General features: G+C 50.2%; 1 long non-coding RNA gene across 4 annotated transcripts in view; it reads left to right on the top strand.

The window, feature by feature from the left end:
• The first annotated feature begins 386 nt into the window (after window positions 1–386).
• Window positions 387–14373, top strand: part of LOC141567512 (uncharacterized) — a 288980-nt gene continuing 274993 nt past the window's right edge. For all 4 annotated transcript variants that reach the window (XR_012490185.1, XR_012490184.1, XR_012490182.1 and 1 more), the window contains exons 1-2: window positions 387–563; window positions 7152–7217. This is a non-coding gene — a long non-coding RNA (uncharacterized LOC141567512). The remainder of the gene's footprint in view (window positions 564–7151; window positions 7218–14373) is intronic.

Here is a 14373-nt window from a genome sequence, read left to right as displayed (position 1 = left end):
TAATCTTCATTATGTGGATATCTAATATTCCCACTTTACATGCAGGAAAACTGAGGTTCATGACTGGAGTGCAAGACCAGTCTTTAACTCTAAAGCCCACGGTCTAACCACTGCGTTTACTATGCATCAAAAGGACTCATAAATAGTGGGCCCCCTTCAGGCTGTGTGGAATTCCTGGGGTTGGATGCTAGAGAATGCGTGGGACCTGGGAAGGGATGGAGTATACAACGGAGAACCCGTTCCATGTGAGACACCCTGCAATTAGTCAGTTCCTGCTTTTTGATTCGTCTTCCCCTAATGTGTGTTCATCATGTAACTCAGGAAAGATTGCTATTCAGGGAGGGAGGTAATTAAACTGTCTCAACCGACGCGCTCAGTCTCTGAGAACAGACCTGTTTGATTCTGCAAAGGAAATCATTGGTATTTTAACAGGAGGCAGGAAACTTTTGATTAGCAAGTGATAGATAAACAGATCGATGCCTTTTCTGGCGACATTTTCAGCTTCATTATTGTCACTGGAAAAGAGAGGGGGCAGACGTGGAGGAAGAGGAGAGCAGGTCGTGGTGAGTCCTTTGGGGCTTGAATCAGCGAGGTGCTGGGGAAGGGGCAGAGCTGGGGTCCTAGGAAGGCGACGCTGGACCTTGGTCCCTGAGTGCCTGTCCCTGCCTGGGGTGGTGGGAGAGGAAACTAAAGCCCCCTATCTGACGGAGTTCAGGAGCTGGCCCTGCAGGGACATCGCTGCCCCAGCCGTGCCTGATGACATTCTCCTGGCAGCCAGGCTTCTTCCTGATTGTCTAAATCTCGTTCCCACCCGCTGCAGCCCCTCCGCTTTATTGCCGCTCTCTCAAGGTCAGGGGGAGTTAAGACCAGAGATTATACTGTGTCAGTTGTGCCTTTTTGAAATATGACTCAGTGTAATCTCTTTCCACACCGGAGGAGAGATGCCAAAATCGCACTTCAATCTCAAGCTCGCAACGGGTTTATTGGGATTTTAGCAGGGCTCTGGTGAGATAAGGCCGTTTCTTCTCTCAGGGTGCCCTTTTACAAACTTTGGTTAAGTGAAGCCGTAGCTTAGTGGGGGCAGGTTTCCAGATGTCACAGACCCTGTGCCCAGTAGACAAAGCAGAGGCTGGGCCACCCTGTGCCATTGGTCCTGTGCCAGAGCAGGAGGGAAAGGCAGGCTCTCTGGCAGCTGTGCCGGCTCCACACTCACGCGCCTTCCGATTGGGTGTTTGGTATTAGCCACACGTGGGTTCAAATCCCCGCTCATCTTTCTGAGCCTCAGTGTCTCCATCTGTAAAATGGAGGTAACATCCCCACCTCTCATGTTTATCCTGAGGCTTTAAGATAATGTAGGAAAAGCATGTGGCCCTTAGTGGCTGCTCACTAAATGGGAAATTAATTCTGCTTTCCCTGATTTTGGCCTTTGTGTATTAAGGTAACTGGTGAAGGGTGGGGGAAGAGTAAAAGGTAGCCAGAACATTCCATGGCGCTATCTGGGACATATATAGCTGGGGATTTGCCAACCCCGTCCTTGCCCAAGCACGTTGGGGACATCCACCGGTGATGTGACGGCCCCGATGATATTGGGTCCCGGTGGTTCAGTCAGTAAATGTGCATGTGCCTCTTACTGGATGGTGAAAGGAGATTGGGTCTGGAGGGAGCCCAGCAGCGAAGGGGAGGTGCTGGCCGTGAGAAGGACAAGCCCGCTGTTTGGGTACCAAGATCCCCACCCCTAGTTTCCTGCTTCACCATATTGGTCCCTTGAGTTTACCGAATTTCCCCCCACCTGGGCTCCCATTCTGCACCTAAGAATCCGTGGGGTATTGGCTGCTGACAGCTCTCCATCAAATCCCACTCTGGGAGCCGTGTGTGAGGGGACGTCACTTAGGAGCCTCGGTCTCCTCTTCTGCATAGTCCATCACCTCCTGGGACTGTGATGAGATGAGATGAGACCACAGTGCTCACCGCTCAGCTCACCGCCCGGCACCAGGTGGAGGCTCCACCAAGTAGCCCCAGCAGCGCTGTTCTCCTGACCCTCCCCCTCCTTGGTCAGCCAATGAGATTCTCCTATTGTTTGCCCCGCCCCCTTCCTGGCCAATGGGTGGACACGTGATCCGAGCTCAATATTTAAGAACCACTCTCCAGGTGGAGCGCGGCTGGAGCTCCGGTCCACTCTGAGGAGAGCTTGGGCAGGTCTTGCTTCCCCAGGTACCTCTCTGCCCTAATACTTTGCCTTTTCCTTTAATCTGAGAGCTACCCGATGCCTTTCCAGACACTTCCCCTGTGCTTATGCCAGCCAGGGATGGTTTGTGCTGCTTGCCACCAAAGAACCCTGACAAATCCCCCCTGTGTCCCTCAGGTATTGAACATTTCTCGGTTATTTATGATGCAGGCAGGGAGGACAGCCCCTCTGCCCTCATCTCCTCCACAAGCCCTGCCTCCCTCATCCCACAGAGCAGGACTGATCCTCAGGAAGTCAGCGCGAGAAGGGGGTCAGGAAACACTGTGAGCAACGTCAGCCTGGCTTCCCTGACCCCGGGATGCGCCTCTAAGAGGGGTCTTTGGTTTTGCCCTCTTAATGAATCCCCTCATTCTCTGATGCCCAATCCATTACTCGAATTCTGGTGCTCAAATCCACCTCAGCTCTCTTCTCGACTTTGCTTGCATCCCCCACCCCGCTTTCTCTTCCAGTAGCTATTTCTCAAGACTCATAGAATTGAGCCATTGGGCACTCCCTGCACGGGCTACCCCGGATTTGCGGTAGGGGGAGGGGAGCTACCATGGCCAAGGGGACTCACTGTGATTCTCTTCCCCAGACCCTCAGGGGCAAGAGAAGCTCCTGCATGTGTGTGGGGGGGGGCAGCCCCTCCCAGCCTCCATAGGGGACCCTCACAGCCTCAAACTCTTCTTGCCTTCAGTCTGGGAAGATTCCAAATCCTCATGGTTCCCCGGCTTACCCTGGGGCAACTGCTATGGTCCCGACTCTGGCCCAGAGTGAGGCTTGGGGGTGAAAGGGGGCTATTTCTATTCTGACTGCCTGTTGACCTCTGATTCATTAGCTGCGTGAAATCAAATGTTCCTGACTGGCCAGCACCGGTGGGCTCACAGCCATGAGATCAGTCAGGCCTGCCTGATGTATCTGTGGCTCGGCTCACCCCAAATCAATGCCATGGTCCTCTCAAATGGAGGCTCCTGGTGAGAGGGCATTGATTTCTGGGCCTCCAAACTGCAATGCTAAAATTCCATTGTCTTTTCTGTCCCAGGCTAGCCAGTAATATTTCTCCCCTGTTCTTTGGGGAGCACTCTACCATTTCTAGAATACAGCTCTGGCAAATGCTAGGGCTCCCCATGAGGCAGAAGGAGAAGGCCATGACTCTCATCTCCAGCATGTGGGTCAAGCTGGCTGCTGCACCCCTCTACCCTATTCAGAATTTCTAATTCCCTTCTCCATCCCTCTGTTTCTAAGGCCTTTTTAGCAAGTCACCAAACCCAAGTCACACTAGCAAGAAAGGAACTATTTGGGCTTACGTAACTAGAACATCTTAGAATTCTGGGCTTCAGGCACAACTGTGTTTAGGAGCTAAGACATTGTCACTGGGACTCTGTCTCTAGCTGAGCCTCTCTTACCTCCACTCTCTTTTCTTTGGCTCCATTTTCATGGTAGCAGGATGGCGGCCAGTTTCTCCAGGCTGACCTGTGCCCTAAGGCGTATGTTCAGTGAACAGAAAGTCTCTTCCCTGAGCCGCTAATGATGGTCCTGGAATTGACTCTTTTTAACGCTGGTTTGCCTAGTTTTGGACACGTGCCCATCCCTGAATCAACTACAGTGTCTAGAAAGATGTCATGCTTGATTAGGTCTGACCGAGATCACATGACCGCTTAAAGATAGCCCCACTCAAGCTGCACAGACAGAATGTGTGATGGGTGGTTCCTGAAAGCAATATCAGATGTTGTTTCCAGAAGAAGGGGATGGGTGCTGGGCAGGCAGGTACCATGACCACCTAGCTATGGGCAGAGGAGGGTCCCAGCCCTTATACAATTAGGGCAAGAAAACTCTCATTCAGGTCAACCTCACTCAGTTCTTGAGGGGACAGGTGGAGCCCCACTCATGGGGAGCAGCTGTATCTGTATTCTTTCTCTTTTCCCACCTGACCAAGTCCTGGCCTTGCCTTGCAAGCCGCTGATCCAGGTCCTAGAAAGGAACCAAGATGTAGAGACAGGGTTCTGGGATATAGATAAAGGTCAGAGGAGGGGGAGACCTTCTCCAGCTCCTGAGCAACAGCTCCCCTGGGCTTGGTACCCAGCTTCTGCCTACAACCTGACAATCTTGACTCCCTGGCCAAGAGGTGTGGTAGTTTCTCTAGGGCACGTGGGAGTGGCCATCGGTCACAGAGCACTCAGGCAGCGGTACTTGGCAGGGGGTTGAGAACCCCTGAGATCTTGTGGGAAGAGGTAAGCGTTTAGCATCTGGTTACAGCCAAGGGCTCTGAAGTCACACCTGTCCTGGGTTCAGATCCTGTCTGCCACATCCATGGGCAAGTGTTGTAGCGTATCTGGGCCTCAGTATTCTCATATGAAATGGGGTAATGTGGTAACAATAATGATGGGTAATACTCAATGAACATGTTATGTGCCTGGTGCTATGGACTGAATTTGTGCCCCACCCTGCCCCATTTATATGTTGAAACCCTAACCTCCAATGTGACTGTATTTGGAGACAGGGCCTGTAAGGAGGTGATTAAGGTTAAATGAGGTCATTGGGATGGGGCCCTAATCCAACAGGGCTGGTGCTTTATAAGAAAAGGAAGAGACTAGAGCCCTCTCCAGGCGAGCACAGAGGAAAGGTTATGTGAGAACCACCGAGAAGGTGCTTGTCTGGAAGCCAGATAGAAAGGCCTCACCAGGAACGAAACTGGCTGGCACCTTGATCTTGGGCTTTACAGCCTCCAGGGCTGTAAGTTTTTGTTGTTTAAGCCACCCAGTGCTGTCTATGTACTTTGTTATGGCAGCCTGAGCAGACTAACACACTTGGCTCTGTTTTAAATACCCTTTCTCTCCATTACCTTGGAAACTATCACGTGATGTGAGGTACTATCATTTGCATTTTACAGGTCAGTTCTCGGTATTTGAGGTCCAGAGAGATTAAGTCACTTGCCCAAGGTCACACAGCTAGTAAGTGGCAGAACTGGAACTTGAAACCAGGCAGCCTGGCTCCAGAATCAACGCTTTAACCACTAAGCTACACCTACTCGACTGGCTTGGTGTTAAAATAAATGAGATACTATATGCAAAGGGCTTTGCACGGTGCCTGGCATACGGGAAGTGCTCAGGAAATGACTGAAAGCCCTCCTTCTCCCTGCTGACCTGTGACCTAACACAGGGCTTGCTGTCATGCCCCCTGCCCCCCGCCTGAGCTGGAGAAGCTGCATTGCAGGGTTTCCATGGCAGGCTGGGCCACGCGGGCAGCATGTGGCCCTATGGCTGCTCCTAGTTCCCAACAGCACACGTCAAGAACCCACCATCAGACACTCCTGTTTGCCCATCTCACCCATCACCAAGCAACACAGTGCTGTGGGAGGCTGAGTAAGCAAATGGGAAATGAAAAGGGCTTTGGAAACAAAAAGCCACCTTGGGCAAGGTGTTTGTCTATAGGGCCTCGTGACTTTTAGGTACCAGGCAGGGCAAGGATCCTTGGCAGTGGGACGTTATCGTCAGGCTGGATATGGAGGTGTTGGGAGGTAGTTTCAGGGGTCAGAGGCTGATGACTATCCCACTTGCTTGCAGCAGCTTCAGCCCCAAAGCGTCTCCGTTTTTATAGCGACTGTGGGTGGTGATGAGGCAGCAGGGGTGGAGTGGTAGGGTTAATGCCATGAGAGCTGAAGCATGCTGGGAACAGTGGCAGAGTAGTGGTGGGCAGGGCTGACCACTCAGTGTAAGGGGGCTGGGAGGCATGCTGCAGGGGGTCCCGATGGACAATTCTAGTTCAGTCCACAAGCCAATCTTTAAGCACTCAGATCACAAAAGCTCAAAAGGGACAGCCCATTTCGGAGACCATCTTCCATGAGCTGGAGAGGCCCCAGGCTGGAGAGAGACCCTTCAGAGCCTCCTGCCCCCGTGTTTCAAGGTGACCCTGGCCTTGAATGGATGCTCTGTCTCATTCTACCCGTGATGGAGGGTGGTTATTAACAAAAGTGGGACTCACTGCTGATTACCTTCCCCACCCCATTAATTTTCATTTTCCCTGAATCCTTCGAGGCAGGCTGTGGGCTGCAGCAGTGAGGTGTGCATGTTACACTGAAAGTACCACGGTGACTTGCTCCTGATTTCTGAATTAGAACATCTTGCCCCTCTGCCAGGGGCAAGTTTTTCTGCTCCGTGTTCTGCTTACACATCCACTCTCACTTATCATCAGCCACTTCTCTATTCTGCCATATAATCCAGAGTCCTTTGCTTTAGCCCCTATGCTGGGAGCATTGAGAAACCACAGGTAGGCTAGGGGATCCATCTCACACCTGGCCAAAGGACCCTGCCAGCAGAGAGAGCTGAGCCTGGGGAGAAACCAGTGTAGCCCCCAGCCTGAACAGTAGCTGGCTTCTCCTTTGGGCAACCTGCTACGTATAAGTGATCAACAAGGGGTCTTCTGGTACAATATTTCAGAGGGTAAAGGTTTGCCCATGGAAGTACTAGTTCTCGGGACTCAAAATGCAGCAGAACCACCTAGTGAGTTTTACTAACCGGTGCCTGGTGGGGAAGGTACCTGGGCCTGTCTTCAGAGATTTAGTTTCAATGATTTTGGAGTGTGGCCCACGTGATTCTAATATACAGCCAGGGTTCGGAACTACTGCTACCATACGTGGCCTCCTCCCCTTCATGCAGGTGAACACGTGACTTATGGACCACCTCCCGTAATCAGTATTTTAATACTGCATCTAGTCACCACAAAGGAATGAATCTCTAATGGAGAAATATAGGGAAAGGGGAAGTGGTATGTGGGGCAGGTGGTAATGGTGTGCCTCTTTCTTGAGAGGTGTAAGTTGCTGTGTAACTCACAAGGCAAGCCCTCATGGCCATAGTTAGTACTGTTCCCTGTTTTTGGAGGTGGTGCCTTGCTAGGGATGAAGCCTGTGTTTTTTCCTTTTCTTCATTAGGAGGAGTTCCCAGCTACAGGGACGGACAGTGTCCTTGGATTCAGTAAGCGTGGCCTCCTGGAAAAGGTAGGAGACGGGTAACGCAGTTGCCCTGAGACCGGAAGCAACCCAGCCGGAGTTGGGTGTTCACTGTGGGGACAGGGGGTGGTGGTCCTGAATCAGTGCCTGGTGGGTAAGGGAACTGGCCCGGCCTGAGCTCATGGGGAGACCGTCCAGGTGTGGAAAAGCCAGGTGCTCAGTGGGCTCGTTCGAGGTTGTGTGGACCCATGGGAGCTCGAGTGTTCCACGGTCGGCCTCGGCTGGGGTGTGTTTCCTGCTTTGCTTGCTTCTGAGGAGAGGTTTCGGAAAGGCCTCTGGTCCCCTTTGGAGCCCCTCATCTCGGAGACCTCATCCTCAGTGTGTGGTGGCCGTTGGCTTTGCTCCCTTGTCCTGTGCTTGCTGCGGCTACTTGCTCTCTCTCTGGGACTGGTGACCAGGACCACAAAGAGCAGTCCCGGCCAAGTCACCGCCTTGGCAAAGGCCCGGGAGTAGGAATAGACTTGGTGTGTTCCAGGTACAGAGGGGAGACCATCGCCTCCAGAGCACAGAAGATTGAGTGGGAGAGTAGTGGGCGCGGTGTTGGCGAGGTGACCACTTCCTGCTCATCCCAGGTGGGACGGGGCAACACGTGAGGGTTTTAAACACAGATGTGTCAAGATCAGCTGTATAATTTCTTAAAGACCACTTTGGTTGTCCTGTGGGGAATGGATTGGGGTGGGCAAGAGTGGAAGCAGAACTGGATTGGGTCCACGCTTGGTGCCCCAGGATTGGTGGCAGCAGTGGACATAGAGAGAAGTGGGAAATGCAGCATACATGTTCGCAGTTGAGCGGCGGGAGTCCCAGGACCTTCCCCAGGAGGAAGGCTCTCTCAGTAGCACTATTTGGGGGGTGGGGGAGTTCCCCAAGGGTAACCGCCTCCCTTGTGTGCCCGCAGGCCCAGCAGCTCTGGGAGTGCCTTTGTTTTCAGTCTGCTCTGCTGTTTGTGATTAAATTGATCTGCATGTAATTGATGCTGCTTCTCGCCAACCTGCAGACTGGACCCATATCAATGGGGCCGCATTGTTTTCCACAGCACAACTGCTCCACAAAATCCTCCTTCCTTCCCCTTACCAGAGGAAGGGAGGGGGTCAACCAAGAGTGACAACAAAAATCTTGGCCCTTATAATTTTAATGATTTCTAAAGAGGGTCAGCCAGGTTTTCAAGACAACATGTGTTCCTAGAAAACGGCCCGAGCTTGGAGACATACAGGCATTATCCTATTCAAATCACAAACAGAAATCTTCGCTTTCCGCCATCTCCAGTTAGTCGCGTCGGAAATTAGAAGAGCTTGCATATTCACTGTAGTCGGGTTCTGTCAAATTGGAAATGCTTATGATAATCGGGACGTGGCATTAAATGCAAAGTTGTGGAGTGTGTAAATAACCAATTCTGAGGTTTTTAAAGGAGAAGCTTGTTTGGTTCTGAGAGGCAGATTCTCCGCAGTGGAACTAGCTTTTGCCCTTGCGTGATACGGATGTAATTTGAAGTATCCCTGAGTGTTCTCCTCGCACTGTTTATTTAAGGTATTTATACAAGAATAAACTATTGAAATGAAGCCGCATGGGTTGAGAGGGGCTCCCTGAAGCCAGAGTGATATTGATTACAGTCCCAGAAGACTGTGGTGTCAGGTCACCTTCCCACCATTGATTGTTGATCACTCTATAACGTCCCCTTCTCCAGCCCTCCCACCCCTCCCCTCTGCCCATCACAGACACATTAATTGTGGGGACAAATTTAATCATTGCTCCCTTGCAGTACTGTTGCGATTCCCAGTCATTTTTCACACAGTAAAATTGTGGTTAGGCTGTGGAAGGGGAATTGTGAGGAAAGCAGGCTACTGCGGAAAGATACAACGTATTTCCATCGTTTAATGAGTGGAGCTGGCAGCCTACTTAATTCTGTCTGATGAAGCTACAGCTCTGTCTGGGTGTTGGGCTGGGCAGAAGAATGCAGGATTGACTCTTTCAACTGCTAGGAAAATTATCCTGTCTTTGTTCATGACGGGCAGCCCTCTCTGCCCTCTGGGGGTGTGATGGCAGAAAATGAAACAGCCTTGCAGATTAGCTACTGGCCTACTTAACCAGGACTGATAACAGCAGGGGCCAGGCCAGCAATTACCTCTGTGGTTGGTGTTAATTTCATTGTCTCTGTTGCCTGTTTGGAAAAAAAAAACCAAACTAAACACTTCTGGAGTGAAAAGATTTTAATCTTGCCAATATAGATAGCTAAATGAATACTTATTTTGCAAAGTAAGATCTAAATCCTTACCAGTTTCAGTTTTCTTAATGTAATGGCAATGTCACCAACATCATGTTACACGTAGTCATTCATTCATTTTGTAAATATTTTGAGGCGAGGTGCTGAAAATACACAGAGGAACAAAACGTACAAGGTCCCTGCTTTGATGCAGTTGATATTCTAGAAAAGTCAATGCTTTTTAAAAAACCTTTGTGGTAATAGGAACACAACATGAGATCTCTCCTCAACAAATTTTACTGTTATTGTTAACTCTAGGTACAATGTTGTAAGCAGATCTCTAGAGCTTATTCATTTTACTTACCCAAAGCTTTATGCCTGTCGATTAATAACTCCCCCTTTGCCCCTCTCCACCCAGGCCCTGGCAACCACCATTCTAGTCTTTGATTTTATGAACGTGACTATTTTAGATGCCTTGTGTAAGCGGAATCATGTCTTTGTGTGTCTGGTTTATTTCACTTAGTGTAATGTCCTTTATGTCCACCCTTGTTGTTGTTGCAAATGGCAGGTTTTCCTTTTTGAAGGCTGCATAGTATTCCATTGTGTGGCTAGACCACATTTTCTTTCTCCATTCATCCACCAATGGACATTGTGGTGGTTTCTGCAACTTAGCCATTGTGAATAATGCTGCAGTGAACATAGGGGTATGCAAATGGCCAACAGGCATATGGAAAAAAAAAAAGCTCTTTGTCACTAATCGTCAGGGAGATGCAAACCAAAACCACAGTGAAAGATCACTTCACACACGTCAGGTTGGCGTTATATAAAAGCAAAACAAAACACAACAAGTGCTGGTGAGGATGTGGAGAAACTGGGAGGAATGCAAAATGGTGCCGCTGCTGTGGAAAATAACATGGATATTTTTCATACAATTAAAAATAAAACTACTATATGCGTATGATATAGCAGTCCCATTTTTGGAACTATATCCAAAAGAATTGAAATCAGGATCTGGAAGACATATTAGCATGTCCATGTCCAGAGCAGTGATTTTTAAGTGTTAGTATGTTTCAGAATTCCCCAGAAGGGTTGCTAAAATGTTAGTTGCTGGGCTCCATTCCCGCCCCATAGTTTCTGATCCGACAGGTCTACGGTAGGGCTCTAAAGTTTGCATTTCTCACAGGTCCCCCGGTGCTACTGCTGCTGGTCCCGGGAACCCCACTTTGAGCACCATTGCACTAGTTTAGAGCAATGGACGTCCAGTCCGGTTGCACATTAAATCACCTTTTGAAAAAAATACCAGTGCCTGGGGGCCCACTGCCAGGGACTCTGATTGAATTGGTCTGAGCTGGGGTCTGGGCAGGGGTGTTTTTTGTTTTGTTTTGTTTTTAAAAGAGCACCCCAGATGATTCTGTGCAGTTGGGTTCCAAACCCCTTTTCTTCACCTAAATGTGAAGAGTAGAGGACGGAAGCGGTGAGCATCACAGCTAAGAGTCTGACAGATGTCGTGTGGCGCTCGGGTTCCATTCCTTGCCCTGGCGAGTTACTTAATCTTCCTGTGCCTCCTGGTCCTCATCTGTAACAATGAGCATATCTGACTCCGTAGAGCTATTGCGAGGATGGAGGGAAGGAATATAGATGCTTGGCGTATACCAAGCCCTTGATGCATGCTAGCTCTTAGTATTGTTTTTAGAGTGGTGCACACTGCGGAGCTCTGCCAGTTTTAATCTAATTACCTGGTATATTTCCAGTAAAATGCCTTGCCTGTTCAGATCCCGGTAGAAGCTTAGTCTATTTGTCTTTCTTAGACTTGCCATTTGCTCTGATGTTGTCTAGAAGCATCTCGGCCCCCTTCCTTCTCTTTCTTCATTCAACCACCAATAATAAGGTCCTCATGCTTTTCCAACAGCCCCGACTTCTTAGCAAAAGTGTCTTGTTTGCAGCTGTGGAAACATTCGTCATCCAGTGTAACTAAGCAAACCACCCCGCCCCGGGACGTGTCTGATACACATGCTGGAGATGCGGTGCCAGGAGTGCAAATGGTACCCGAGTATAATTCCTCAAATGAGCCACAGGCACGTAGTGAAAGCTGTCGGAAGCCAGAGGACCCATTTTTAGAAATTTGATTGGCAGTCAAGTTGGCTGCTCTTTCCATCTCTTTCTCATGGCCTGCTGTGGTTTGTGCTGTGCAGAAAAAAAAAGAAAAAAAAAAGTCATCACTTTAGGGTGTGGGGTGGGGAGAGGATGATGGGAACAGTGAAAAATTGGGGCAGGACAGTGTGTGTGTACATGGGAGCCTTGTGAAAGGTGTGGTGAGGGGAGCCTGGGCTGGTCTAGGAGGGTGGTTTGGAGTGGGGTTGGGGTCCACAGAGGGAAGGCCAGGGAGGAGAATGTGTGCTCTTGCATTAGCCGTGTGGGAGCTCACATAAGCTAAATTTATACATGGCGCCCACTGAGCCCAGGAATGCAGACTAGCTTCAGGGTGGGGAAAGCCAGGGAGTGGGTCCAGGACCAGTTGCCCAGAAGCTCTTCTAAAACCGCCTGAACTGCCTTTTACTCCGGTTATGCAGGGCACACAGCATCCTCCTGTGGGTCACCCACAAATTTAGGCTATGTGGCCTGCTGGTGGAGAATGCCAACTCCGGGCTCAGAAGCAACCTTAGCTGGCAACCTCACGGCTTCCTCTTGCTTGATGTGTGACCGGAGGCAAAGTACTTCATGTAGCTGCGTTTGTTCCTGGTCTGTAGAATGGGTATAGTAATAGCTCGGTAGCCAGAGTGCAGGATTGTCACAAAGTTTGAATGAGATCATGTTTGTGAGGCACTGACAGCCCCTGGAACACGGTGACTGCTGCCCTTCATCCACCCAGGAACTACCTAGTCAGACCTACTTTGTGCTGGCCTGGCTCGAGGAGCTGGCCTACAGGGGTGAAGAGGGCAGGCGAGGCCCTTGCCCTCAAAAAACATATATCCTAGTGCAGAGAGGCTGAATCAACAACTAAATAACAGTAAACAAAGAAGGGGAGGGGGAGTAACACTAAATGCTTCACTGATAATTAAAATAGGGTGCTGTGAAAGAGTGAAGGGGGCCCGCTTTCCATTGGGGGGGCAAGACAAGGTCTCTATGAGGAGGAGGTATTTAAGTTGAGATATTTATTATGAAGAGGTAGCCATGCAGATATCTGTGGCAACAGAATTCTGGGCAGGGGACACCTGTGCAAAGGCCCTGAGTCTGGGTGCAGAGGACGGATGGGAAGGAGGCTGCCACAACGTGAGCCAAGGGGAGAGGAAATGGACATGAAATGGTGGGAAGAGGCAGGAACTAGATTACATAGGACCTCGTGCACTCTGGGAAGGACTTTGGATGTTCCTTGAGTGCCGTGGGAAACCCCGGGAGGGTTTGAATAGCGAGAGATGACTTGGTTTGACTTCTATGTAAAGATGACGCCTGGGGCTGCTGTGGGACAATGCATTGACAGAGTGGGAGCAGTTGCAGGGAGACCAGTGAGAGGGCTCCTGCCGTCTTGCAGAGGGAGAGGCTAGCATCTCAGCTGCTGCTGCTCACTTACTTTCAGCCCGCCTGCCCACGCCGGGGAGGGAGGGAGCCCACAGCCTCCAGTCCAGCTTCCCATCACCATCACCCAGTGGCCGTGGGGGGAGAAGGGGTTCGATCCTCCTCACAGCACACCCACTGCCGCAGTGAAGTGAGCTGAGGTGCAGCTGGAGAAGAGACCCCCCCCCCAGTTCACAGGTCCCCCGAATGCCCGCCTTTCCCACAGGGCATCAGGACCCTGGCCTCCCTCTGCCCTGGCTAGGAAGCGGCTCCCTGAACAGGCAGGTTTTCCTAACCAGGGATGGCGCTGGGCGGTTTCCAGGGGTTTTCTGGATCACTTCCGCTCTTGGATGCAAGCACATCACCAACATGTGTAGGAAACATGCGTGCTCTGCCTGCTGCCCAGACGCCCGGCCAACCCTTAGGAAGGTGTTTGGAATTTTTATCCCCGTCTTGCTGGGTCCATCTGGTTTGGATACCAGAGGGGCCTGAGCCTGGATGTCTGACTGGCTCTGCCCCCAGCCCTCTGGCTCTCTCACAGGCTTGTCTCTGTGTGAAGGCCACAGGCCTTTGGGGTAGAAAGGAACTAGGGAGGCGCGAGGACAAAGCGTGGCCACACGGAAAGCATCGTTTGTTCATGTGGTTGGCACAAGTGTCCCTGGGCAGGTTGGCAGCCTTGGGTCTGTCAAACCAGGTTTCTGGGAGCCCCCACTCCCCAGCCTGTCTCATGCAACCAGAGAATTAGATTTCCCATTAAAATAAATTTCTCCTTCTCTCCTGGTGTCCTATCTAAGCCCTCAACTTGAAGAAATCACTCTCCATTCTGTGCTTTTTTAGCCAATCTTTGTATCTCTTCGATTTTTATAGCCAACCATTTTATACGTGAACTAAGTACTAAACAAGCATTATTACCGCTTTGCGCATGGAGCACCATAGAGGCATAAATCCCACATTAACCTCATCCTAAAGAGCTGCTGACTGCATTTTAATAAATGTCCCAAATGGTTTCAGTGTCTAGTAGCCAAACAGAATAAAAAATGCACACACATTACAGGATGTTATGAACCTTTCTATCAAAAGTAATAATAAACAGACTGCTTGTTGGGCTCGGTGATTGGGTTACATTTTTAAACAGTATATTGAAAGACAAATCAAGGTAGAGCTGAGATGATTATGTGATACGATCCAGTGGGGCCCAGCAATTTCCAGGGGTTTGCTATGAGCAGGTAGGTATCTCTCTTGCCTCGCGATACGTTTTCATTCTAAGCTCTCATTCTAAATGGTACCAAGAGAAACGAGCAAATTAAGAAATCTTTGTTGCACTCAGATATTTAATATAAGCAGCCCGATAAAGGCAGGGATGCACATCATTTGTCAGCTGAATAAAAATTCAGA

Source organism: Rhinolophus sinicus, linkage group LG11 (assembly GCF_036562045.2).
Source record: "Rhinolophus sinicus isolate RSC01 linkage group LG11, ASM3656204v1, whole genome shotgun sequence".
NCBI classification, from domain to species: Eukaryota; Metazoa; Chordata; class Mammalia; order Chiroptera; family Rhinolophidae; genus Rhinolophus; species Rhinolophus sinicus.
Note: the sequence above shows the minus strand (reverse complement) of the source record. Positions and strands in the feature narration are given on the sequence as shown.